Source organism: Pipistrellus hanaki (genome assembly GCF_964339955.1).
Source record: "Pipistrellus hanaki genome assembly, chromosome: 14".
Taxonomy (NCBI): Eukaryota; Metazoa; Chordata; class Mammalia; order Chiroptera; family Vespertilionidae; genus Pipistrellus; species Pipistrellus hanaki.
In genome coordinates, this window is record NC_140516.1 from 4,883,261 (window position 1) to 4,910,469 (window position 27,209).

The 27,209-nt window shown below is 41.1% G+C and overlaps 1 protein-coding gene across 6 annotated transcripts in view; it reads left to right on the plus strand.

Annotated features, from left to right (window-relative positions):
- The first annotated feature begins 14,533 nt into the window (after window positions 1-14,533).
- Window positions 14,534-27,209, plus strand: part of MARCHF8 (membrane associated ring-CH-type finger 8) — an 85,759-nt gene continuing 73,083 nt past the window's right edge. For 3 of the 6 annotated variants that reach the window (XM_084904739.1, XM_084904741.1, XM_084904742.1), the window contains exon 1: window positions 14,534-15,064. The gene's annotated coding sequence lies outside the window, so the exon portion shown is untranslated. The remainder of the gene's footprint in view (window positions 15,065-27,209) is intronic. The other 3 variants (XM_084904745.1, XM_084904747.1, XM_084904744.1) reach the window with 2 other exon arrangements.

The window sequence follows — 27,209 nt, forward strand, 5'->3', positions numbered from 1 at the left end:
AAGCCATGGTGGTGGGGGCAAAGGCAGAGGCAGTTATGGGTGATCAGACCAGCAGGGGAGAGCAGTTGGGGTGACCAGGCTGGCAGGGGAGGACAGTTGGGGGCAAACTGGCCAGCAGGGGAGAGCAGTTGGGGGCAACCAGGCTGGCAGAGGAGGGCAGTTGGGGGCATTAGGCAGGCAGGCAGGTGAGTGGTTAGGAGCCAGTGGTCCTGGATTGCGAGAGGGACTGGGATAGGGCCCAAACGGGCAGTTGGACATCCCCTGAGGGGTTCCAGATTAGAGAGGGTGCAGGGATACCCTCCCCCGTGCATGAATTTCATGCACCAGGCCTCTAGTAAGTTAAATCAATTAGTATTGTAGCTTAACCATGATATAAAATAAAGGTATTTATATTGTTTTATATAACTAAACTGATTTTATATGATAAGATTCAGTTTCTGCATTTTTAAATGGTAAGTATTTGATTTTAGCAACAATAAAACTTTTAACTTAGCTATGTGAATTATTTTCAACCTAAATTTTAACCATTTTAAGCATTCAAACATGGGAATTTCAAGTAACGTTTTAAAATTTTGCCAGTGTTGTAACTTGTGGAAGAATTTAATGATAAAAAATACATGAATTAATTTTTTGATGTATTTAATTTCATTTGCTCAAAATTATGACATTTTGTTCTTTTATTACTTCTTGTACAACTCATGCTTTTGTTTCTACTTAATTTTCTTTTTCTTTTAAAAAATATATTTTATTGATTTTTTACAGAGAGGAAAGGAAAGAGATAGAGTTAGAAACATCGATGAGACTCATTGATCAGCTGCCTCTTGCACGCCCCCTACTGGGGATGTGCCAGCACACAAGGTACATGCTCTTGATCGGAATCGAACCCAGGGCCCTTCTGTCTACAGGCTGACGCTCTATCCACTGAGCCAAACCAGATTTGGCAATTTTATTTTTCTTAAGACAAAGAAAATGTATTTGTATATTGTTAGCTTAAGATTGTTAAGGTTCTATTTTTGTTATATTATTATTATATTTAATCTTTCAATTTCGGTTGACATTTAATATTATATTAGTTTTAGGTATATAGCACAGTGGTTATACTTTTGGATAACTTATGAGGTGACCCATCTGGTAAGTCTATGATCCATCTGGCACCATATGCAGTCATTACAATATAGTTAACTATATTCCCTATGCTGTACATTACATTCCTATGACAATTTTGTAACTACCAATTTGTACATCTTAATCTCTTGAGCTATTTCAACTTGCCCCTACAACACCTCTCCTATTTGGCTACCATGAGTTTGTTCTCTGTATCTATTTCTGTTTGGTTCTTTATTTTGTTATTTTAGATTCTACATATAAGTGAAATCATATGGTATTTGTCTTTCTCTGTTTGATTTATTTCACTTAGCACAATGCCTTTTAGGTCCATTTATGTTTTCTCAATTGGTAACATTTCATTCTTTTTTTGGCTGAGTAATATATCATTATGTATATGTGCCACAGCTTCTCTACGCACTCATGTATTGATGGGTACTTGGGTTGCATCCAAATTTTGGCTATTGTAAATGATGCTGCTATGATCATATGGGTGCATGTATCTTTTCAAAGTAGTGTTTTGGATTTCTTCAGATATATATAAGTGGAATAGTGAAGCCATAAGGCAGTTCTATTTTTAATTTTTAGAGGAACCTTCATACTATTTTCCATAGTAACTGCACCAATTTGCATTCCTACCAACTGTGTACAAGGGTTCTCTTTTCCCCCACATTATCAGCAACACCTGCCTTTTGATATCTGGATGATAGCCATTCTGACAGTTGTAAGGTGATATCTCATTGTGGTTTTAATTTGCATATCTCTGACTAGTGATGTTCACCAACTTTTCATATATCAATTGGCCATCTGTATATATTCCTTGGAGAAGTGTCTATTCAGGTACTTTCCACATACTTTTTATAATCTTCACAAAAAACTATATAAGATTATATCATATTGTATAAACAAAACTGCAGTTGAGAGAGGTTAAGTATTTTTGTTGGCTAGAAAATGAATAAACTGTGGACCTAAGATTCAAATCCCCATCTGCCTGGTTCCAAAGGCAGTTACTCTTCATACCACTTCCTGTTGCTTTCCCAGGCACCAAACAACAGCACCCAGAAAAGGAACAGAACTGGTGGTATGAGAAGGCTCTTGTCTTGAGGTTAACTCTACCTGAGATGGAGGCCTGAGTGAAGATTTCTGCCACTTCCCCCTTAGAGGTGGAAGGAAGGACTCAGTCTGCTCTGCTCTGGGTTCCCCTGAAATAATTGAACTTTAAGGCCTTCTCTATTATAGCCTGAGCTATTTTAGCTTCAACTTACACATATTGAACATTTAAAGAGGTTTGTGACTCAACCTTACTAAAAAAAAAAAATAAAAACTGGTCCTTTACTGTTTCCCTGTATGTGTACGTAAAAAAGTACAATTATGATAAATATTTCATTGGATGCATTTTAGAGGATTAAGGACACTTTTAAATTCACCTAATATTTTAAAAATAATCACATAACTGTGTGTTTTTTCCTTCACAAAGCCTAGATTAATGAGATCAGTTAGAAGTCAATTATAATTATTTTCTAGTTGGAAAAATAAAACTACACTAGGATAACATAGTAATTTATAAATTTAATCCAAAAATATCCTCCTTTGTATTTAAATATTCTAAATATTTCTTGAGTTTCTAAAGATTTTCTTGTTTACCAGGAGAAAAATCAAGTTTTAATATATGCACATAGGGAATTCTCATGAGAATACAAATTCCCTCAATATTTCCTTGAATGCTTATATTTCACCCTTTCTATATTCTTTTTAAAAATATATATTTCATTGATTTTTTTACAGAGAGGAAGGGAGAGGGATAGAGAGTTAGAAACATTGATGAGAGAGAAACATTGATCAGCTGCCTCCTGCACCCCTCAACCTCTCCCCACAACTGGGGATGTGCCAGCAACCAAGGTACATGTCCTTGATTGGAATTGAACCTGGGACCTTTTAGTCCTCAGGCTGACACTATCCTCTGAGCCAAACCAGTCAGTGCTATATCTTTTTGTTGTTGTTGTTAATTCTCACCTAAGGATGTTTTTCCATTGATTTTTAGGGAGAATAGAAGAGAGAGGGAAAGACAGAAAGAAACACTGATGTGAGAGAAACACACTGATTGGTTGCCTCCTGCATGAGCCCTGACCAGGGAGGAGCCTATAACCAAGGTACGTGTCCTTGACTGGAACTGAACCTGGGACCCTTGGTTCACAGGCCAACGCTCTAGCCATTGAGCCAGACTAGCTAGGGCCACTTTGCTGTGAATTTTTATCATAAATGGGTGTTGGATGTTGTCAAATGCTTTTTCTACATCTCTTGTTATGATCATATTTTTATCTTTCATTTTGTTTATATGGCATATCATGTTAATTTATTTGTGGATATTGTACCAACCTTGCATCTTAGGAATAAATTCCAACTGATGTGGTGTATAATCTTTGTCATGTGTTGCTGAATTTCCTTTGCTAATATTTTGTTGAGGATTTTAGCATCTATGTTCATTAGGGATATTTGCCTATAATTTTCTTTCTTTGTAGTATCTTTGGGTTTGGAATTAGGATAATTATGACCTCATAAAATGAACTCAGGAGTTTTCTTCAATTTTTTTGTATAGTTTGAGGATAGGTGTTAGTTCTTTCAATGTTTCATAAAATTCATTTGTGAAGGTATCTGGTTCAGGACTTTTGCTTGTTGGGATTTTTTGATTATTGAAAATATTTTGTTGGTTGTAATTGATCTGTTCAGATTTTCTGTTTCTTCTTGATTCATTCTTTGAAGATTATATGTTTCTAGGAATTAATCCATTTCTTCCAGATTGTCCAGCTTGTTAGCATATAGTTATTTATAATATTTTCTTACAATTATTTGTATTTCTGTGGTGTCAGTTGTCACTTCTTTTCTTTTGTTTTATTCTTTACTCAATGACTCTGGTTAGATTTTTATTAATATTTATCTTTTCAAAGAACCAGATCTTCATTTCATTGGTCTTTTATATTGTGTTCTTTTTAAGACTCTATTTCATTTATTTTCACTGTGATCTTTTTTTCCCTTTCTTCTAATCACTTTAGGCTTAATTTGTTATTGTCTTTTTAGTACCTTTAGAAGTAAAGGTATATAGTCAATTGAGATTTTTCCTGTTTCTTAAGGTAGGCCTGTACTGCGATGAATTTCCTTCTTAGGACTTTACATATTATGAGGGTGTTTTTTTTTCATTTTTCACCAGGTATCTTTTGATTACTTTCTTGATCTAATATGTTGTTATCCCATTCATTGTTTAGTAACATTGTTTAGCCTCCATGTCTTTGTTTTTCATTTTTTTTCTTGTATTTGATATCTAGTTTCATACCAAGGTGTTTGGAGAAGATGCTTGATATGATTTTAGTCTTCATAAATTTATTGAGACTATTTTTGTGGCCTAACATGTGGTCTATCCTCAAAAATGTTTCATGTGCAATCGAAAAGAATGTATATTCTGATGCATTGGTGTGAAATACTCTGAAAATATCAGTTTAAATCATCTGGTCTAATATGTCATTTAAGTCTGCTGATTCCTTGTTGATTTTCTGCCTGGACAATCTACCAGCTGATGTCAATGGGTGTTAAAATTCCCCTCTGTGACTGTATTACTACTAACCTCTTTCTCAAGTCCATCAAGATTTACATATAAAATATTGATGCTTCTGTTTGGGGTTCATGTTTGTTTACAGGTGTTATAGTTTTTTGTTGAGTTGATCTTTTTATCATTATGTAATGTCATTTTTTGGTCTCTTAGTATAGTCTTTGTTTTAAAGTCTATTTTGTCTGATATATGTACAACTGTCCCAGTTTTTTTGTTATTTTTATTTGCATGAAGTGTCTCTTTCTATTCCTTTACTTAAGTCTGTGTGTATCTTCTGATATGAAGTCAGTTTCTTGCAAGACAGCATGTATATTGGCCTTATTTTCTTATCTATTCAGCTACCCTATGCCTTTTGTTTGGTACATTTAATCCATTTACATTTAAAGTGATTATTGATAGGTTCATAGTTATTGCCATTTTATTCGTATTTGTGGTTTGTTTCCTTATTTTTTTTTATGAAAGTTTCTAACATTTCTCATAATACTGGGTTGGTGGTGATGAACTACTTTAGCTTTTCCTTGTTCAGGAAGCTCTTTATTTCTCCATTAATTTAAATGATAGACTTGCTGAGTACAATAGTCTTAGGGTATAGATCCTTAATTTTCATCACTCTGTTTCGTGCCAATTCCTTCTAGCCAGAATTTTTTTTTTAAAAAAAATATATTTTATTGATTTTAGAGAGGAAGGGAGAGGGAGAGAGAGAAACATCAATGATGAGAGAGAATCACCGATCGGCTGCCTTCTGCATGCCCCCTACTGGGGATCGAGCCCACAACCCAGGCATGTGCCCTTGGTCTGAATTGAACCCCGTACTCCTCAGTCCGCAGGCTGACGCTGTATCCACGGAGCCAAACCAGCCAGGGCCAGAAATGTTTTTGTTGAGAAATCATCGACAGTTTTATGGGAGCTCCCTTGTAGGTAACTAGCTGTCTTTATTCATTTATTTATTTGTGCTGCTTTTAAGATCCTCTGTCTTTAACCTTTGCCATTTTAATGATAATGTGCCTTGGTGTGGGCCCACTTGGATTCATCTTCATCTTCTGCCCTTCCTGGACTTGTGTGTCTTTTTCCTTCACCAGGTTAGGAAAGTTTTCAGCCATTATTTCTTCAAAAAAACTTCTCTATTTCTTGCTCTCTCTCTTCTCCTTCTGGTACCCCTATAAGGCAAATGTTATTACACTTTATATTGTCCTAAATCCCTAAAACTGTCCTCTTTAAAAAAATTTTTTTTCTTTTAATTGTTCTAATTGGGTGTTTTCTTTTACCTTGGTTTTTAAATTGCTAATTTGATTTTGTGCTTCATCTAATCTGCTGTTGATTTCTTCTAGTGTATTCTTTTTAGTATATGTGCTGCCGAAGCGAGCACTAGTGTATTCTTTTTAAAATTAATATATTTTTATTAATCCAGAGAGGAAGGAAGAGGGAGACAGAGAAACATCAATGACGAGAAAGCATCATTGATTGGCTGCCTCTGCATGTGCGCCTCCCCCCAACCCCCACTGGAGATTAAGCCCAAAACTCAGGCATATGCCCTTAAAAACTTTTTTTTCTCTTTATTGAGGTATTACACATATGTACTTATGTGCGTGTGCCCTTGACTGGAATCGAACCTGGGACTCTTCAGTTTGCAGGGTCTACCCACTGAGCCAAGCAGCTAGGGCTCTGCTAGTGCAGCGGTCACCAACTGATGGTCCGTGAGGTCCGAAAGGTTGGCGACCGCTGCTGTAGTGTACTATTTCATTTCAGTTACTGTGTTCTTCACTATTGACTGATTTTTTTTATATGGTTACTGTGTTGTTTTTTACAGTTAGTATCTCGTTATTGAAGTTCTCACTGAGTTTTGTCTATTCTTCCCTTAAGTTTCCTTAGCACTATTAGTGACCGCTGCTGTAGTGTACTATTTCATTTCAGTTACTGTGTTCTTCACTATTGACTGATTTTTTTTATATGGTTACTGTGTTGTTTTTTACAGTTAGTATCTCGTTATTGAAGTTCTCACTGAGTTTTGTCTATTCTTCCCTTAAGTTTCCTTAGCACTATTATAATCATTGCTTTGAACTCTGTATCTGGTAGATTGCTTGCCTTTGTTTTATTTCTTTTTTTCCCCTGGAGATTTCTTCTGTTCTTTAATTTGGGGTTTGCTTTTTTATTTCCCCATTTTGACTGCCTTTCAGTGTTTGTTTCTCTTTACTAGGTAGATCTGCTGTGTCTCTCAGTCTTATTCGGGTGGACTTACACAGTATGTGTCCTATAAGGCCTACTGGTGTAATCTCCATGATCAACTGAGCCAGCTGCTCCAGGAGTATCTCTGTCAGTTATGTGTGCCCTCCTGTTGTAGTTGAAACTTGATTGCTATTGGCCCATCTGTGAGTGGGGTTGACCCTCGGGCTGTCTGGCTGTGGGGATCAGCATGACCACAGTTCTGTGTAAGGGGTGATTCTAAGAATCAGAATTCACTCCAGCAGGGTGTGGTGCCTGCCAAGTCCTCTCTTTAGGTGCCCCACTTGGGGAGCTAATGAAGTGGCGGTCTGTTGTGGTTTGAACCAAGCCCCAGGGGTGTTGGTTTTGAGGGCTCTTAGGTGCAGGTCAATGTCAGAGGCTGCCTATGATCTTCCCAAGGTCCCCTGATAGGAGCTACAAAATGATCAACAGTTGGTAGTTACCTCTGCTGGGCCTGGTGTGTGTGGAGGTGACCAGGCTGTGAATCAAAATTGGCTACCGCCTATTCTGTGACGTCATAAAAAGTCCCCAAGCACCTCCAGACTTGGTGTCACCTCCTGGCTGCTTGTTTTGCTCAGACAGGTAAAAGCCTCAGGTGGTGTGTGAGCTTTGCAAAGCAGGTTCTCAGGGAGTTACCAGGCTGGGTGAGTGGTGTTCAGCAGGTTCATACAGTTTCAAGCTCAGAGCCAGGGCTGGGTCTGAGGCCACTCAGCTAGCCTGTCAGGGTGCACCAGTATCTGCCACCACCCCATGGCCTTTGTGGCGGGGTCTCAAACAATTGTCTGGGTGGAGCTAGTAGAGCCCCTGAGGCTAAAGCAGATTAAGAGTCGGCCATGTGAAGGGAGGAAAGGTGCTGTCTGTTGGCTGTGTGGGAAGACAGCATTCACCTTGAAGCCACACAACTCATTTTCTCTATGTTGTCTCTGGCACCCCTGAGCTTGTCTAGAATGCCCCAAGAGCTTTTCAATAAAAAACGCAAAACAGGCCTGTGCTGGCTGATGCTGAGACATCCACTGGCCATGGGAAAATTGGCCAGGACGGGGTCCAAGGGAGTCATCCCGGTGTAGCTAGGACAGCTCACCAGGCTACTGCTATGTGGGTGATCTTATGTTGTAAATGATCTCATTGTTAACCCACTGGTTGTGTAGGTTCTCATCACAGAAAAGGTGGTGCTTTCTGGCATTCAAGAAGATGGCCCTCGCCCTGAAGCCACACAACCCAGTTTCTCCCTGTGTGTACTGCCTGAGCTTAACCAGGATTCCTCGAGAGCTTTACAATAAAGACTGCAATGTGGGCCCAGCCTGTGCTCCTGCGGGAGAGTGGCAGCTAAGGTGCTGCTGACAGAGTTCCTGGCTGTGTTAGCCAGGGCTGGGCCCCATGGAATCATCAGGGCAGAGCTGGTGGAGCTCAGCAGGCTAATGCTGTGTGGGGAGAGTTTAACCCAGGAAAGATGGGGCCCCTGGTGTGGTAGGAGGACTAAACACAGGCATTGGAGGCTTCCTTCCCAGTCCTTGCCCTGAAGCCAACTCAGTCTGTCCCTGTATAACTCTGTTATTCCCTTAGCTGCCACTCTCCTGCAGGAGCACAGGGTGAGTGCATTGTCCCATTAAGAGGACACTTGTGTTTCCATCAGCCATTCATCTCACCTGGGCAAAGATGGAATCCTTGCTGATTTTCACAGCCACATGACATGTGGGCTCTCTTCCCAGCACTGATCATCTGGGCTGGGAACCTGGTATGGCGCTGAGACCCCTTGCTTCTAAAAGCAAGCCTCTGTGGCTAGAAATGCCTCCAGATTCTCAACCACCACAAGCGGGTGTGGGGTGGGCTTATTTGACATCAATCCTCCTATCATTCTGAACATGACTTCCTCTGTACAGCCCTGGCCATATAGCTTCTGTTGAGCTGGGCTTCAGGTTGTTATTCCAGTTGCTTGTTGTATAATTTAGTTGTAATTTTGATGTGACCATGGGAAGAGGTGAGTTTAGCTTCCATGGACTCTCCCATTTTAGATCTTCTCTCAAGGTATAATTTTATTTCTTCCTTGATCCTGTTGTTAACCCATTGATTGCTTAATAGTTTGTTATTTAGCCTCAATATGCTTTTCAGTTTTTTCTTGTAATTGATTTCTAGTTTCATACCATTGTATTTGGAGATGATTTTTGGTTTTCTGTTTGGATGTTCTATCTATTGATGTCAATGGGATGGTAAAGTCCCCTACAGTTACTGTATTACTGTTCATCTCTGTATGCCCATCAATATTTGCTTTCTATATTTAGATGCTCCTGCATTGGGTGCATAAATATTTACAAGGGTTATATACTCTTGTTGGATTAATCCCTTCATTATAAGATACTGTATCCTTCTTTGTCTCTTGGTATAGGCTAAGAACAAAATCCAAGCAGAATAGGGTGACACAGATAGGACTGCTGTTTTAGAAAGGGCATTTCTGAGAAAGTTACATTCAAGTAAAGTCCCAAGGAAATGAAAAATTGGGGAAAATTATTCTAAGCCTAATGAAACCAAGACATAGCAAGGTGGCTGGAGCAAAGCAAGGTAAGAGGATAATAGGAAATAAGGGCTCCATCATAGAGGACTTTATAGGCAAGAACTTTGGATTTTATTCTGACTTGGGAAATACTGGGGAGTTACGTAATTGGACTTATATGTTGAAAAACCACTCTTATATAGAAAAAAAGACTATAGAAGGCAAGGATGGAGGTCAGGAGACAGAAAGATCCAGCCATCACCCATGGGGGAAATCATGGGGCTGGGGCCGGATGTAGCACTCTCTCGGAAGGCTGTCATCCTTTATTTTATCTCCTTAAGCCACCAGCACCCCCTCCCTCTCCTCACTCTCAGCTGCTTATGTGATTAAACCATGACCAATTGGAAAAGAAATTGCACATGCATTTAACAACAACCCTACCAAGCTCTCTGTATCTGTGCCTGCCCACTCCCTCCTCCACCTCTCTGTGGGGGATCCCTCCAGACTCAAGATTTTCTTCCTACAGTTTTCACACACTGCTGCATCAATATTTTCTCATAACTGGGTTTTCTATTAGTGCATAAATATTTAAACAGAAAACCTAACCCTCAGTCTCTTGTTTGCTTTTGCCCCATTCCCCAGCTCCTCTTTATAGCAAAAAGAAATAGATTTGTTAGCATTTATCTCTACAGTCAGATTTGTATTCCTACAGTTTATCTTAATCTCTGTGTTCTGACATACTTAGATGCTGCCTTCTTTTGAAACATTTTCTTCACTTAGCCTTTATGATTCTGTTTTGTTTATCCTCTTACCTATGGTTGCTCCTACTAAGTTTCCTTTGCTAGTCTTCTTATATCTAAAGTGCCTCATGCCTAGCCTTTGGATTTTTTTTTTTCTGTCCTAGGTCAGCGACTTTCAGAGATTTTCCAACTGCAGGCCACAGCTGTTACTTAGTTAAAAAGATCAGCGGATTTGGGAGTGAAAGTTTTAATAAGTAGAAAGGAATAAAGTAGAAGAGAAAGGAAATAGTGCATTACATACAGGAAGGCTTAACTTCGCTTCTTTTCATTGTTGTTAATCCTCACCTGAAGATCTTTTTTCCATTGATTTTTAGAGAGAGTGGGAGGGGGAGAGACACACAGAGAGAAACATCGATGTGTGTGTGAGAGAGAGAGACATTGATTGGTTGCCTACTTCATGCACGCTGGACCAGGACCAGGGATCGAGCCTGCAACCCAGGTAGGATTGACTCTGTAACCGAGGTAGATGCCTTCGACCAGAATCGAACCCAAGACCCTTCAATCTACAGGCTGATGCTCTATCCATTGAGCCAAACTGGCTAGGGCTAAATTTGCTTGAAACTTTTAAGATAGGTACATATATTTGGTCAGTATGTAAAAACGTATTTTTGATCCTGGGTTGAGGGCAGAAAGTATGACAATTTCTGCTCTGTGTAACTCACTCAATCCTGTGGCTTTAAATACCACTGACCAGTCTACGGCCATACCACCCTGAACGCGCCCGATCTCGTCTAAATACCACTGACCAATCAATTTATATCTCTTCTAGAGTCCCAGCCCTTGAAATTCAAACATAGGTAGGGTCCCTAGGCCTGGCCTGCGATCAAAGGCCCCCCACCACCGATGCCAGTTGCCTCTGTGTGTGAGGGCTCCAATTGCCCCACTCACACCTGCCTTGGCCTGGCACTGCCTGCATCCACCCACCCACCCCTGGTTTCCCATTCTCCATCGGGTAATCAGGGCCTGCTGGCTGGGGGCAGCTCCTGCATTGAGCATCGTCTCTCTTGTGGTCAGTGTGCATAGCGACCAGTTGTCCTGCTGTCTGGTCGATTTGCATATTGTTAGGTGAAATGCCATTAGAGAGCCATAATTTGCAGTGTATCTTACCAGACACAGCAATGCATTTTGCTGTTCACAGTGAAACCCTAAGTAAAAAACTAGAAATGGTTAGATATGTTTAAGCACTTGGCGGACAGTCAGGTTTGACAGGCTCTTGGGGTAACGCTGTCCACCTGGCTCAGGCCTGACCGTTCTCTAGGAGAGGGCAGGCAGTTTCCTATGTAGGCTGAGGCAGGTATATATTAGGAGTCCCCATCACCACATATAGGATTTGGAATTAACCTGCTGCCACAAGTGAGCACTTCACCGCCAAGAGCAATCCTCTGTGGCAGCCTTCCATTTGAAGCGCAAAGACTTGGTTTCCTTGCTGACAATCCCATCCTCAACTCCAGTTCAGGTAAGAATCCAATCCCAAGACCGGGACATGTTCCATTGTCAGCTCCCTTTCCCTTGGGACTCTTACCAAAGGCTGCACATAGAGATTTGACATTTATTGATTCCTGTGTCGGGCACTTTAAAGTGTTGTGCCAGTATTATTTCAACTTCATCCTACTCTATTCAGGAGATAAATGAAGAAAGAGGCTCAGAAAGGTTGGGTCAATTGCCTACGAGTACTGGCTGAGCTAGGACTCCCCTTTGCATTGTCCCCTTGAGTTCTGCCTAACTCACAGGTTCCTCTGATCTACGAAGGTTCTCTGCCACTGCTTACAGGATGGCAGGATTCCACACCCACCCATCAACATTTTTGTTTTCTAGACATGGTTTAGCCAATGAGAGATATTGCTCCCGCCTTCATATGGAACATCTGCTCCCCAAAGCAGCGGAAAAAGTCAACCAAGTGTGGCAGTTGGCCTTGTAACCTATTTTCAATAGTAAAAGAAGAGCCCAGCCAGTGTGGCTCAGTGGTTGTGTGGCTCAGTGGTTGAGGGTTGACCTATGAACCAGGAGGTCATGGCTTGCTTCCCAGTCAGGGCACATGCTTGGGTTGTGGGTTCAATCCCCAGTGTTGGATGTGCAGGAGGACTCCAATGATCAATGATTGTCTCTTATCATTGAATAGAGACCCAGTGAACGAAATTTGTGCAGCCCAGCCTGCACCCCTCTCCAATATGGGACCCCTCAAGGGATGTCCCTCTCATAATCCAGAAATGCTGGATCCAAACCACTCGCCTGCCAGTCTGTCTGATTGCCCCTATCCACTTCTGCCTGCCAGCCTGATCATACCCTAACCACTCCTTTGCCAGCCTGATTGATGCCTAACTGCTCCACTGCCAGCCCGATTCCCCCTAACTGCCCTCCCCTGCCAGCCTGTTATCCCCAACTGCCCTCCCCTGCAGGCCTGGGTCCCCCCACAACTGCCCTCCTCTGCTGGCCCAGTCACCCCTAACTGCACTCCCCTGAAGGCCTGATTGCCCCCAACTGCCCTCCCTTGCAGACCTGGTCTCTCCCAACTGCCCTGCTCTGCTGGCCTGATTGCCCACTACTGACCATCTTGTGGCGGCCATCTTATGTCCACATGGAGGAGGCCATCTTTGACCACATGGGAGTGGCCATCTTGTGTGTTGGTGTGATGGTCGATTTACATATTACCTCTTTATTATATAGGATATAGGATGTTTCTATCTCTCCCTCTCCCTTCCTCTCTGAAATCAATAAAAATATATTTAAAAATTAATAAAAGAGCATGGAGAAAATTCATCACTATATTTTGTACTCTTTGTAATAATGCATTCTAGGTGTGTGACAGAAATGCAGAGGATGTTTGAACTTATTGTATTGATCTAGAGCAGTGATTCCCAAGGTGGTCTATATCGACCCCCAGGGGTCTATGACAACCTGCAAGGGGTCTACGTCAGCGAAAAAAAAAATTTGGGGGTCCATGAAATGAAAATGGGGGTCCACGATAGTGGATCTCAACATACACTGATAGAACCTATTTACTTACATCAGATTATCTTATAATATAAAAACATATAAATTATTTATAAAAGTACCTATGAAGTAAAAAATTTATTATATATGTTTATAAAATTGTGTAAGTTGTAGGATAAAAACCTGCACATAATGATATACCAGTATCATCTTGTTACAAGCATACGCGCAGTAAACATTCTTGCCAATTTTTGTCTCAGCTTCGCGAACTTGCACCGACTTGTTCAATCCGTCACTCTATAAATATGAATGTGAGAAAAATACGTTCATTCGTTTCCTGAATCTTGAATAGGAAAGTGCTGAGAAAATATTTAAAAAAATATAAACTGGTAGTTTATCATACAAATTATAGTGAATCAGTGTTATTTTGTTTGAGAATGCCGGAGAAAAGTAGGTACATTATTTTTTATTAAATTTTAACACTAAACTTCACTACAGTTAGAAATTTACAAAAAAATCAATATCAGGTAAGTAGGGGGTCTACCCAAAACCGAAAAACATGGCAAGGGGTCTACGGCACAAACAAGTTTGGGAACCTCTGATCTAGAGAGTATTTGCAGACCACTAATTTGACCCTGTCAACTTGCTGTTGGACAGCTAAGTATGCAGTGACCAGAATTGTGGGGAAGGACTTACTTGACTCTCCCATAGATCACTCCTGGACAACAAAACAATTCTGGAATACTAAGGGTGTTGGCTCAAGTACTTACTGGGAAATAATACAAACTTTTGGTCTTTTATGCAATTTGTAATGAATATTATGGCAGTGGCTGAATGAACCTTTTCAAAATTTGATCCAGGAAAACTGAACTTGGGAAAAACAGTCACTAAAAACAAAGAAACTAAGTTTACATGGGCGAAAGCTGAGAAATATTTACTTTAGGTATGTCTGTATTTACACGTACAAAGACTAATTCCCATAAAAACTAAATTTAAAATAAAAGTTGGGAGTTCCATAAGCCTTCCCTTTCAGCGATAGAGGTGGAGGCAGGTGTGGGCACAGCCATTCACTCCCGATTAGGGGTGAAGCAGAGCGTTCCTTAAGGCACACAAAACAATTACTGCTTATTTCTGTGCTCTCCCCTCACTTGGTAGCTTTGGATAAGGACGTTTTCCATTTCTTTCCTCGAAGTTCAACATCCCACTGCTGGGACAAATCCCCCTTCCCAAACACTAATGAGAAACGCAGGCGAGGCTCTCGCCTCTGCCGCCGGGAGGAGGGAGCGTGCCGGGACCCCGCACCGCTTCGCCGCCCCAGCGTGCCGTCGTTGCCCGGCAACACTCCGCCCTACAGGCCGAGCACGTGATGCGCGCGTCACGTGACGGGCCTCGGCGTCCTCCAGCCCCGGCGTGTAAATAGGCCCGAGGGGCCGGAGCTGCGGCCTGGAGGCGTCTTCGTCTCCCGCTGGTTCCCGGCGGCCCCGGCGACCCGGCCGCGAGCGCAGCGCCCGCCCGCGGTGACCGTGCCGGCCGCCCGCGCCGGGCCCCGCGCCGCGCGCACCTGCCGTCCCCGCCGCGTCCCGGCGCCGGGAGCCTCCGCCGGGGGCGTGGCCGCCGTGAGGTCGGCGACAGGTGGGCCGGCGGGGCGGCTCCGCTTCTGCGCCCTCGGCCCGCGGGGCTCCGGGCGGCGCTGGGGCCGGACGAGCCCGGGCGCAGGGCCGTCGCGCGCCCAGGGCCCCGTGGGCAGCCCGCGGCGAGTCCCTGGTGAAGCCCGGGAGGTCCGGAGACCGGGACAAGCCAGCCCTCGCCCCGGGATGAGCTTCCCTGATCCGTAACATGAAGGTCCGGACCGCGAGCTCCCCCGACGTGAGTGATCTCCGGAGACCTGCACACACAGGAAGCTGCCGAGGGAAAGCACAGGTAGGTCCTTTTCATTGTTACCTCTCATTTCTCTCCAAATCTTCCGTCCGACAGTGTTTTGTTGTTCACCTGGATGAAGTTTTTAGTGAAAACTTAAAGTCACAATGGTTTATGTTACTGGTTTTGTGTGCCTTAAGGAACACTCTGCGTTTCCCCCTAATCTGGAGTGAAGGGCTGTGCCCACACCTGCCTCCAGCTCCATCGCGGAAAGGGAAGGCTTATGGAGCTCCCAACTTTTATTTTAAATTTAGTTTTCATGGGGATTAGCCTCTGTATGTGTAAATGCAAAGGTAACGGAACCTTCTTTCTTAAAACCTTATTTGGAGACCCAGTTTGTAAAATGATAAAAAAAGAAACCTTTATCTGCCTCAGAACACAGAGTGAGAAGAGCCGTTAGAGTTGAGGAAAGGTTTTGTGTTTTTGCTAGTTGGATGGGATTCGGAAGCTAAATCCTTGGCCTAGGTGCAGTTTCACTTTTCCTTTGATTTTGTTAGACTGTCCTGCAGTTAGACAGTTCATGTATTTCTCATAGACACTGGGAAAAGGCCCCACATTCTCCAATGCAGATTTTTCTCTTTCCGTGTTTTCTTGCCCCCAGTCCCATGGGAAGTATTTGGGAGACCCCCTGTCTCATTGCTGGTTTGGTTGCTCAGGCACGAAATGGAAGTGGAAGACTGTTTGCAGGAGTTATTGAGATCGTAGAACTGTGCGATAATAAATGTTCATTGTTTTAAACCAGAGTTTTGGGGTAATTTGTTATGCACAATATATAATACATGGGCGGAAACAATGCATTATGCATTGTTTTAAATTTTGGTGTTGTGTGAAACTAGAATTGACTCTGATCCATTATTTTGTTAAACACAGTTTATGACTAGTAGGTAATAATATGTTTCTGGAAGTATCCTCTAAATTATTGGGCTGAGCATTATGCTTAGAATAGTTTAAATTTGTTTTCATTTTTAAAAATTGTGATCTCTGTGATGCATTATGAATCTCAACCAGGACAGGTCATTGCTAGACATTTGGCAGTACATACCGTTTTTCATATTGTCATGATTTGGTAGCTGTTTTATATTTAAAGTGGATCTGGTAGCTGTTTTATATTTAAAATTATAGATGGTATTATATCTTAGGCAGATTTGATTATTTATGATGTTAGCAAAGGCACCCAAAACATAATCACTGAGGAAAAACTGCAGTTCCCCAGACAGTGGTGGGCAAGCTCATTAGTCAACAGAGCCAAATACCAGCAGTATAATGATTGAAATTTCTTTTGAGAGCCAAATCTTTTTAGCTTAAACTTCTTCTAATGCTACTTCTTCAAAATAGACTCGCCCAGGCCGTGGTATTTTGTGGAAGAGCCACACGCAAGAGGCCAAAGAGCCACAGTTTGCAGGCCAATGCCCTAGGAGGTAACCTCTTCTTATTGGAAGTTAAGGTTTTTGTTCTTTTCCTCTGAATATTTCTGCATGTCAATTGAAGAAAGAGTGTATGACTATGGTATATGGATAAGGGACTCACAGTGAGTTGTGAAATTTGATTTTAAACATGAAGACATGCTTTAAAAGTTTGAAAGGATTCTTGGTCCTTTATTTTACTTGCCTTTTTCAAAATGCAAAAGGTATATATTTATTAATTACAAAAATTAACATACAGAAATACCTGAAATACTATTTTAAAAAATCAGACCACAGAAATTTTCTCTTAAAAGTTTTATGGTTTTAGTTATCATAGTTAGGTCTGTGATCTATTTTTAGGGGTTGCTAGGGTATGTGGTGTGGGGTATGGGTCTAGGTTCATTATTTTCCTTTTTGAATACACAATATTTTTTATGGTATTTGCTGAAGATTATCCTTCCCTTTTGAATCTCTTATCGTTTGGCTATAGAATTGCCTTGATGTTTTTGTTGGAAATCTACTCATGATATTTGTGTAGGTCTGTTTTTAGATTCCCTCTCCTACAGATTTGTATGTCTCTCCATATGTCATACCATACTGTCTTTCTTACTGTAGCTTTATGTATGGTTTGAAATTGGTTGGTATAAATCCTCCAACTTTGTTCATTACTTTCAAAAGTTCTGTGCATTTAATAAATATTTTAAAATTAGCTTTTTAGTTTCAAAAACTTCTTGGGATTTGAATTGGGATTGCCTTGAGTCACTAGATCAGTTTGTGGGAAATTAATATCGAACCTTTGAATCCATGAATGAGGTATGTATATTTCTCCAATGTCTTTTTTTTAACCCTTACCTGAGGACATCTTTATTCATCTTTATTCATAGGAAGAGAGCGAGAGTGAGAGCGAGAGCGAGAAACATTGTTTGGTTGCCTCTTGAGAGAGAGAGAGAGAGAGAGAGAGAGAGAGAGAGAGGGAGGGAGGGAGAGAGAAACATTGTTTGGTTGCCTCCTGCACGTGTCCCGTCTGGGGATTGATCCCACAGCCTTGGTATGTGCCCTGAAACCTTTTTGATGTACAGGATGATGCTCTAACCAATGAGCAACCCAGCCAGGGCTCTAATTTCTTGCAACATTTTTTTTTTTTTAGTTTTGTAGTATTCACACCATGCGCATATTTTTGTCAAATTTATATCTTTATTTTGTATATTTTGATTTTATTATAAAAGGGAGTAAAAATCCTATTCCACTTGTTCCTTGCTAATATGTAGAAATACAGTTGGATTTGCATATATCTTTATATCTTGTAGCTATTTTAAATTCACTTATTCTGTTATTCTGCTTATTATTTTGCTTAGGGTTTTAGAATTTTCCTACAATACCTATAATCATTGAAAAGATAGTTTTACTTCTTCCTTTTCAATCAGTATACCTGTACAGTACCTTCCTTATCTTCTTTCTTTCACTCTTTTTCCCTCCCTTTCTCTCTCCTTCCCTCCCTCCCCCTTTACATTCTTTTCTCTCCTTCCTCTTTCTCTTCTCTCTCTTTTTTTTTTTTGTTTCCTTTCTTTCCTTATTGCACTGTCTAGGACCTCAAATTCTGTGTTTGGATAGAAGTGATAAGCATACATCCTCATTTTGTGCCCACTCTGAAGGGGAAAATATTCAGTCTTATACCTGATACAAAAGGCGCTAACAGTACTTTTTTGTTGGTTTGTTTGTTTTAAATTCAAATTATGACATGAGTCTTCTTTTTCTCCATTGACCTCTCCCCGGCCGCTCCCACCCCCAACAATAAGTTTTTTTTAATGTTAAATTAAACTTAAAAATTAAGACACTGTTGCCGAAACCGGTTTGGCTCAATGGATAGAGCATCGGCTTGGGGACTGAAAGGTCCCAGGTTCGATTCCGGTCAAGGGCATGTACCTTGGTTGCGGGCATATCCCCATTGGGGGTTGTGCAAGAGGCAGCTGATCGATGACTCTCTCTCATCGATGTTTCTGACTCTCTATCTCTCTCCCTTCCTCTCTGTACAAAATTAATAAAATATATTTTAAAAAAAAGAAGACACTGTTAAGAAAAAGAAAAGATACGCTACTAATTGGAAGGAGATACTTGCAATTCATATATCTGACAAAGGACTTTTATCCAGTGAATATAAAGGACCTCTGTAAACCACTAATAAGAAAGCAGACAACTCAATTTACAACATTGGCAAAGAGATTTGGATAGATGCTTCACAAAAGAAGATATTTGAGTTTCCAATATGCACATTTAAAATTTTCAACATATTTAGTTATTTAGGGCACATGTGTCAAACACAAGGCCCGCGGGCCAAATCCAGCCCGCCAGGCCTTGCAATGTGGCCCGCACCGCGCTGTCATCACTGCACTCCGCTGTCAGTTTATGACATTGTCAGTTTATGACTGTTCAGTAAACCATTCGGCCCGCGATTTAGGCTGGATTTTAGATTTTGGACCCTTCTCTGATTGAGTTCGACACCCCTAATTTAGGGTAATCAAATCAAAACTGTAAATAACATTTAGCCCACAGGAATGGTTAAAATAGAAAAGACTGACAATATGAAGTGTTGATGAGAATATAGAGCAGCAGGAACTTAACGTAAATTGTTAGTAGGAATTTATAATGATACAGGCACTTTGGAAAAAGTTCAGCAGTTTCTGGTTAACTTAAACATACACTTATTCTATGACCCAGAAATTGCACCCCTCATTATTAAGTAAAAACTTGCATTACAAATAATTTATGCCCTAATCATTAGAGATCAAACATGGCAATAGCTCAAATTTCTGTCAATAAGTATACAATGAAATACTACCAAGCAGTAAAAAGGAAACTTCTGATAATGTCACAGCATGACATTAGCAAACATTATGCTGAGCAAAAGAAGCAGACACAGAAGAATATGTACCATAAAATTCCATTCATGTTTGTGCTAGAGCCAAACCCCCCAAAACCATTGAATCTATATAATAAAGGCCTACGTGACTGATATGGTGGAATGACCAGACTGACCCATCACTGTGATGTGCACTGACCAGGGGCAGACCCTGAACGCAGGAGCTGCCCCCTGGCCCCTGGTAGTCAGTGCACTCCCACAGGCAGAGTGCCGCTCCGCCAGGAGCCGGGCTCATGGCTTGCGAGTGCAGCAGGTGGTGGGAGCCTCTCCCGCCTCCATGGCAGTGCTAAGGAACAGAAGCAGGTGGGTGGTAAGAAGCGAGGGTCCCGGACTGCGAGCGGGATGTCTGACTGCCGGCTTAGGCCCACTCCCTGCAGGTGGACATCCCTCAACGTGTCCTGGACTGTGAGAGGGCGCAGGCCATGCTGAGGGAACGCCAGCCCCCTGGGCACGAATTTTGTGCACCAGCCCTCTAGTCAGTAATAAAGCAGATTAGTGGTTGACTGGGGTCAGAGGTGAGGGGAGGGATTGACTGCAGAGGAACTTAAATTTTTTTTTTTTTTTTTTTTTTTTATATATTGATTTTTCACAGAGGAAGAGAGAGGGATAGAGAGTTAGAAACATCGATGAGAGAGAATCATCGATCAGCTGCCTCTTGCACACCCCCCACTGGGGACGTGCCCGCAACCAAGGTACATGCCCTTGCCCGGAATCGAACCCGGGACCTTTCAGTCCGCAGGCCGACGCTCTATCCACTGAGCCAAACCGGTCCCGGCTTAAAATTTTTTTAAATTGATTTTATTGGGGTGACATTGATTAAGAAAATCATATAGGTTTCAAGTGTACAATTCTGTATTACATCATCTGTATGTTGTACTGTGTGTTCGCCAGAGAAAGTGAAGTCTCCACCCATCACCTTTATTTCTCCTTTACCCTCTTCTACCTCCCCTTTCCATCTGATAATCACCATACTGTCGGTGTCTGTGAGTTTGTTGTTTTGCTTAATCACTTTACTTTTTTCACCCAGTCCTTAGGACCCCTGCTCTCTGACCAGCTGTCAGTCTGTTCTCTGAATCTCTGAGTCCGTTTTTATCTTAGTTTATTTGTTCATTAAATTCCACATGTAAGTGAAATCATGGAATTTCTCATTCTCTCACTGGCTTATTTTACTTACCATATTACTCTCCATGTCCATCCATGCTGTTGTAAAAGTCTTTCTTTTTTATGGCCAAGTAGTAGTCTTTGTGTAAATATACCAGAGCTTTTATCTTCTCATTTACTGATGAGCACTTGGGCTGCTTCTAAATCTTGGCTATTATAAATAACACTGCAATGAACAAAGTGGTGCATATGTGCTTTCAAAGTAGTGTTTCAGGTTTCTTCAGATATATACCCAGAGGTGGAATTGCTGGGTCATAGGGTTGTGAGTTTGTCATATATGATCTTTATTATGTTCAGGTATGATCCCTCTGTTCCCAGTTTACAGAGAGTTTTTATCATAAACTAGAGGCCTGGTGCACAGATTCATGGACATTGAAAGGAAATTAATTAGAAAGTGGCGGGTGGGGCAGACTGGGTGACACAGGCCAGACGCGCCCTGGAGCCAACCTCCTGTGGTCCCTCCCCGGCCGGCCGCACCGGGGCAGTGCTGGGGCTCAAAGGCCACTGTGGAGTCAGTGGGGTCCCTCTGACCTGGCTTGCGGGGATCAGAGGAGTCCTACAATACCAGAGGGCGCTCTGCAAAGTTGCTGTCATTCAGCAGCGTTTGCCCCCTGGTGGTCACTGTGCATCATAGCTACCGGCCCGCCGCTTAGCCTTTCATATCTATAGTCTAGAGGCCCAGTGCATGGACTCATGCACCAGTGGGGTCCCTTGGCCTGGCCTGAACCCTCTCACAATCCAGAACCCTCAAGGGGATGTCAGAGAGCTGGTTTTGGCCCAATCCCTGCAGGCCAGGCTGAGGGACCCTACTGGTGCACACATTCATGCACTTGGCCTCTGACATCCCCTTAGGGGCCCCTGCCTTCCTCCTCCCCCCTCCCCTCTGAGATTCATCAGTCTGTTCCATATTTCTATGCCTGTGTTTTCTGCTTCTGTGTTGAGCATCTGTCCCCTGACGGTCAGTGCGCTTCGTAGCTGCCAGCCAGTTGGCCGGTTGACTGGTTGCTTAGGCTTTTATATATATAAAATAGGCGCTGGATTTTGTTAAATGCTTTTCTGCATTTATTGATAGGATCATGTGATTTTTTTAATTCTTCAATTTGTTTATTTGATGTATCACACTTATTGATTTGGAAATATTATACCAACATTGTATCCCTGGAATAAATCCCACCTAATTATGGTGTATGATCTTTTTAATGTAGTGCTGCATCTAATTTGCTAATATTTTGTTGAGGATTTTAGGATTGGCCTATAATTTTTTTTCTTTGTAGTGTCTTTCTTTATCTGGTTTTAGAATTAGGATAATGCTGGCCTTGTGAAAAGAGTTTTGAAGTCTTCCTTTCTCTTGAAATTTAGTTTCAGAAGGATAGGTGTTAGTTCTTTTTTTGAATGATTGATAAAGTTCACAGTGTGAAACTATCCAGTTCAGGACTTTTGTTTACTGGGAGTTATTTTATTTTATTTTATTTTATTTTTATTACTGCTTCTATTTCATTAGTTGTGATTACTCCATTTAGATTTTCTAATTCTTCCTGTTTCTGTTTTGGAAGTTTGTATGTTTCTATGAATTTATCCATTTCACCCACATTTTCCAATTTATTGACATAGTATTTTCTTACAACCTTTTGTATTTCTGTGGTATCAGTTGTTATTCCTCCTCTTTCAATTTTGCTTTTATTTAATTGTGTTCTTTCTCTTTTTTTCTTGATGAATCTGGTTAAAGATTTGTCAATCCCGTTTGTCTTTTTAAAGAACTGGCTTATGGTTTCATTTTCATATTGTGTGTGATGTTTTTTTAGTCTCTCTGTCATTTTCTCTCTACTTATTCTGGGCTTTGTTTTTCTTTTTCTAGTTCTTTTAGATACAGAGTTTGATTTTATACTAGAAAATATTCTTGCTTCTTGAAATAGGGCTGTAATGCCATGAACTTTCCTATCAGGACTGCTTTTGCTGTGTCCTATATTATTTTGGGTCACTGTGTATTCCTTTTCATTTGTGTCCAGGTAATTTGATTTCTACTTTCCCCCCTCATTATTAACCCCCTTCATTGTTTAATTGCATGTTTTTGAGCCTCTACATGTTTGAATAATTTTATTATTTTTTATTGTAATTGATTTCTAGTTTCATATAGTTGTGGTCAGAGAAAAATCTTGATATGATTACAATCTTCTTGAATGTCTTAAGACTTAGTTTGTGTCCTAACATGTGGTCTATCTTTGAGAATGTTCTATATGCACTTGAGAAGAGTGTAGTCTTCTGCTTTGGGATGAAGTGCTCTGTAAATATCAATTAAATCCATCCCATTCAGTGTGTCATTTAAGGTCATTGTTGCCTTGTTGATTTATTGCCTGGAAGATCTATCCATTGATGTCAGTGGGATATTAAAATTCCCTACTATGCCTGTATTGCTGTTGAGCTCTCCTTTAATTTCTTTCTAGATTTTAAAAATATACTTAGGTTCTCCTATTTTGGGTGTATATATATTTATTTTCTCTTGTTGGAATGGTCCCTTTAGTATCATGAAGTGAACTTATTTGTCTCTTTTATGGCGTTTGTTTTGAAGTCTGTTTTGTTTGATACAAGTATAGCTACCCCAACTTTGTGTTTTTTTTTTTTAAAAAAAGTATATATATTTTTATTGATTTTAGAGGGGAAAGGAGAAGGAGAGAGTGATAGAAACATCAGTGATGGGAGAGAATCATTGATCGGCTGTCTCTTGCATGCCCCATGCTGGGGATCGAGCCCACAACATGGCCATATGCCCATGACTGGAGTCATACCTAGGATCTTTTAGTCCGCAGGCTGATGCTCTATCCACTGAGCCAGACTGGCTAGGGCCCAATTTTGTTTTTTGTTTCCATTTGCGTGAAATTTTTTTTTCATCCCTTAATTTTTTTTTTTTGTCTTTTTGTATATTCTTTGTTCTGAGGTAGATCTCTTGTAGAGAAAATGTTATACACACACACACACACACACAAACACACACACACACACACACACACACACATATATATATATATATATATATATATATATATATATATATATATATATTTTAGGTCTAGTAATAATTAATGTCGTTTTCTAATACTTTTTAAAATCGAATTTATTTAAACAATACAATAAAATTTAATCAACAATATAGTTGCCGTTGTTTTCTACTACTTGTGCCCAACGCTCAGGAAGCATTTTAATCCCTCTGTTGTAAAATTCTTGTGATTTTGATGCAAAAAATTCGGTCAATGCATTTTTGAGGCATTCTTCATTATTAAATTTTTTTCCAAGAAGAAAGTTTTGCAAAGAACGAAACAAATGGTAATCGGGAGGGGCAATATCAGGAGAATATGCAGGTTGAGGGAGAACTTCCCATTCCAACTGGCACAGTTTTTCAGCAGTGATTCTTGCAGTATGCGGTCGTGCGTTATCGTGGTGAAGAATTACGCCCTTCCGATTAATCAGCGCGGGTTCTTTTTCTCTTAAAGCTTGGGCTAACCTTTCCAATTGGGCACTATACACTGCACTTGTAATGGTTTGGTTAGATGGTAAAAGTTCATAATGAAGAATTCCTTTAAAATTCCACCAAACACACAACATCACTTTTTTCGCATTCAAGTCAGGTTTTGGCGTGGGCTGCGGAGCCTCATTTTTGTCCAACCATTGAGGCCGCCTTTTCAAATTAACATACAGCACCCATTCTTCATCTCCGGTAACAATTTGCTCTAAAAACGGCAAACGGTTTTGACGAGAGAGGAGTGAACTGCAAATTGTGACTCTTTGATTACGGTTGTTGTCGGTCAACTCATGAGGAACCCATTTTCCAAACTTTTGGACTTTGCCAAGTGCACGCAATTGATTGGAAATTGTTTTTTGTGAACAATTTAAAGTTGTCGCAAGCTCTTGTTGGGTAATTTGAGGATTTTGCACCAAAAGAGCTTGAAGAGCTTCTTGATCAAAATTGGACACACGGCCTCGACCACTCTTGTCATCTAATGAAAAATTTCCCTCGCGAAATTTCTCAAACCAACGCTGGCATTTTCTGGCGCTAACTGCATCTTGACCAAGAGCACTACAGATGTTTTTTGCAGCCTCACTTGCTTTTCTTCCTAATTGGAACTCGTAAAGCATGCAGTGCCGAATATGCTCTTCATCCGCCATCTTCTTAGCCCTAGTTTTGCAACAAAAACCAAACCAAACACAAACTTTTTCAAGCAAAACTTGTTAATTGCACTTCACACGTTCTGTAGATACCACGTGTTTGAAGGTTATGTCAATACAAGTCAACGCCAAGCAAGATTTTAAACGAATGTTGAAAAACGACATTAATTATTACTAGACCCGATATATATAACACATTCCCCCCCCCCCACTTAGCTACTCTTTGTCTTTTGATTGGAGCATTTAATTTGTTTACAGTTAAGGTTATTATTAACTAGTGTCCCAGTGCACGGATTCTTGCACATCAAAAGGAAATTAATTAGAAGAAATATTTTAATATCGCTCTTTGCATCTTGCTAATGAAAAGAAAATAGAATTCTACCTAGTCTCCTATTTATCTACTCCAGGACTTTTGTGAGGATCAAATGAGATAAAGCACGGGAAAATACAAACATTTGGTTAAACTATAAAATGTTTGCACCTGGCTATAAAGCAAGCTGGATTCTGGGCTGAAGAAACTCCAACGAGGCTAGTCGCTAGGGAGAGGAAGCCAGGCATTGCTATGTGATGTCATTATCCAGCGCCCACAGCACCCATTTCTGGGGTGGTCTGGGCTGTGGGTCACACTTTGCACCATGGGGTCTTGGCAGCGTTGGCTGCAGTTTGGTGGGATGTTGCTTTAGGGTGGTGGCAGGGCCTGTGTCCCACGTGGGGGAAGCCGAATGTTGGTTTGTCGGCTCCAGCTCCGTGGTGCCATTTATTTTTAAATGGCCAGGGCACGTCATGGCAGCTCCTGCGTTGTGCACCGGCCCCCTGGTGGTCAGTGTGCATCATAACTACCGTTGGATGGACGGACATGAATCTTTTATACATATAGACTAGTAGCCCTGCACACGAATCCGTGTGCCAATAGCTCTCTGTGAGGCCTGGCTGCTTCGTGCCTGCTGCCCAGAGGCTCTCTGCGGCCCAGAAGCCCATCCACGGCCAGGTGTGGAATGCTTACCTTGTTGCCAGGGGTGACGACGCAAGTGCTCCATGCCCTGGCCTGGCCAGAGGCCCATCTGTGAATGGGAGTGGAACACTTGCCTTGTCGCCGTGGTGAGGAAGCAAGCATCCCGCCAGGTCGCTCACACCCTGCTCTCGGTGGTCTGCCACCCCAGGACTGGGCGACTCCGGTGGGGCTGAGAGGACTGGGCACTGCCATCTTGTGGCTGGTTAATTTGTATATTACCCTTTTATTGGATAGGTACTTACTGCCATCTTTTCCCTTATACCTATGTTTCTCTTTCTTGCCATACTGGTTTGGGGGTAATGAACTCATTTAACTTTTTTTTGTGTGTGTGGGAAACTCTTTATTTGTCCTTCAAGTTTTAAATGATAGCCTTGCTGGAGAAAGTAGTCCTAGTTATAGTTCCTTGCTTTTCATCACTTTGAATATTTCATCCCAGTCTCTTCTGAAGTGTTTCTGTTGAGAAATTAGCTGACAACCTTATGGGAGCTCTCTTGTATATAAGTAACTCTCCCTTGCTGCTTTTAAGATTCTCTCTTCATCTTTAACCTTTGCCTTTTTAATTACATGTGTCTCGTTGTGGGCTTCTTTGTGTTTATCTTGATTGGGATTCCCTATGTACTGAACTTGTGTGACTTTTTCCTCACTATGTTAGGGTAATTTTCAGACATAATTTTTCACACTGGTTATTGATCTCTTCTCCTTCTGATAATATGGATATTTTTATGCTTGATGTTGTCCTGGAGGTCCCTTAGACTCCCTCCCCCCCCCCCTTTTTTTTTTTTTTTTTTTTTGTAATTCTCCTTTCTTTTTGATGCTCTGTGTGGGTGCTTACTGTTACATAATTCTCTAAATAACTGATTCAATCCTCTGCTTCACCAAAGTGCTATTGATTCATCTATGTGTTCCTCATTTCAGATATTGTATTCTCATTTCGGACTGGTTCTTTTTTATGGTTTTTATGCTCTTTTTAAGCTTATCATCTCTTTAAGTTCTCACTGAGATCATCTGTTTCTCCTTGAAGGTACTTGAACATCCTTATAACCATTCTTTTAAACTCTGCATCTGATTATATTGGTTGCTTCCATTTAATTTAATAGTTTTTATAGGAATTTCTCTTGTTCTTTCATTGGGGCATATTTCTTTGTCTCCTCATTGTGTCCCTGTGTATTCGGTAGATCTGCTACAGCTCCCAAACTTGTTACAGCTTTTTTTTTTTTTTTTTTTTTTTTTTTTTTTTTTTTAATAATTTAAAACGTGCATATATTTTATGTTAGAATGAGATATAATAGCAGGTTCAATGAAATTAGATTTGTATGAAATCAAAACATTCTTCTTGACTCCTGGCTCTTTGCCTCCCTGGCCAGCCTGTCTACCCTCAGAGCTGCAGCCAGTCTCTCTCTTGTTTTCCTCACTTTGTTATTCTGTCTCTGGATGTCTCCCCGGGTGACCTGTTGGCTGCCCAGAAGCTGTGGGCTGCAGAGACCTGTCCTGGGATCA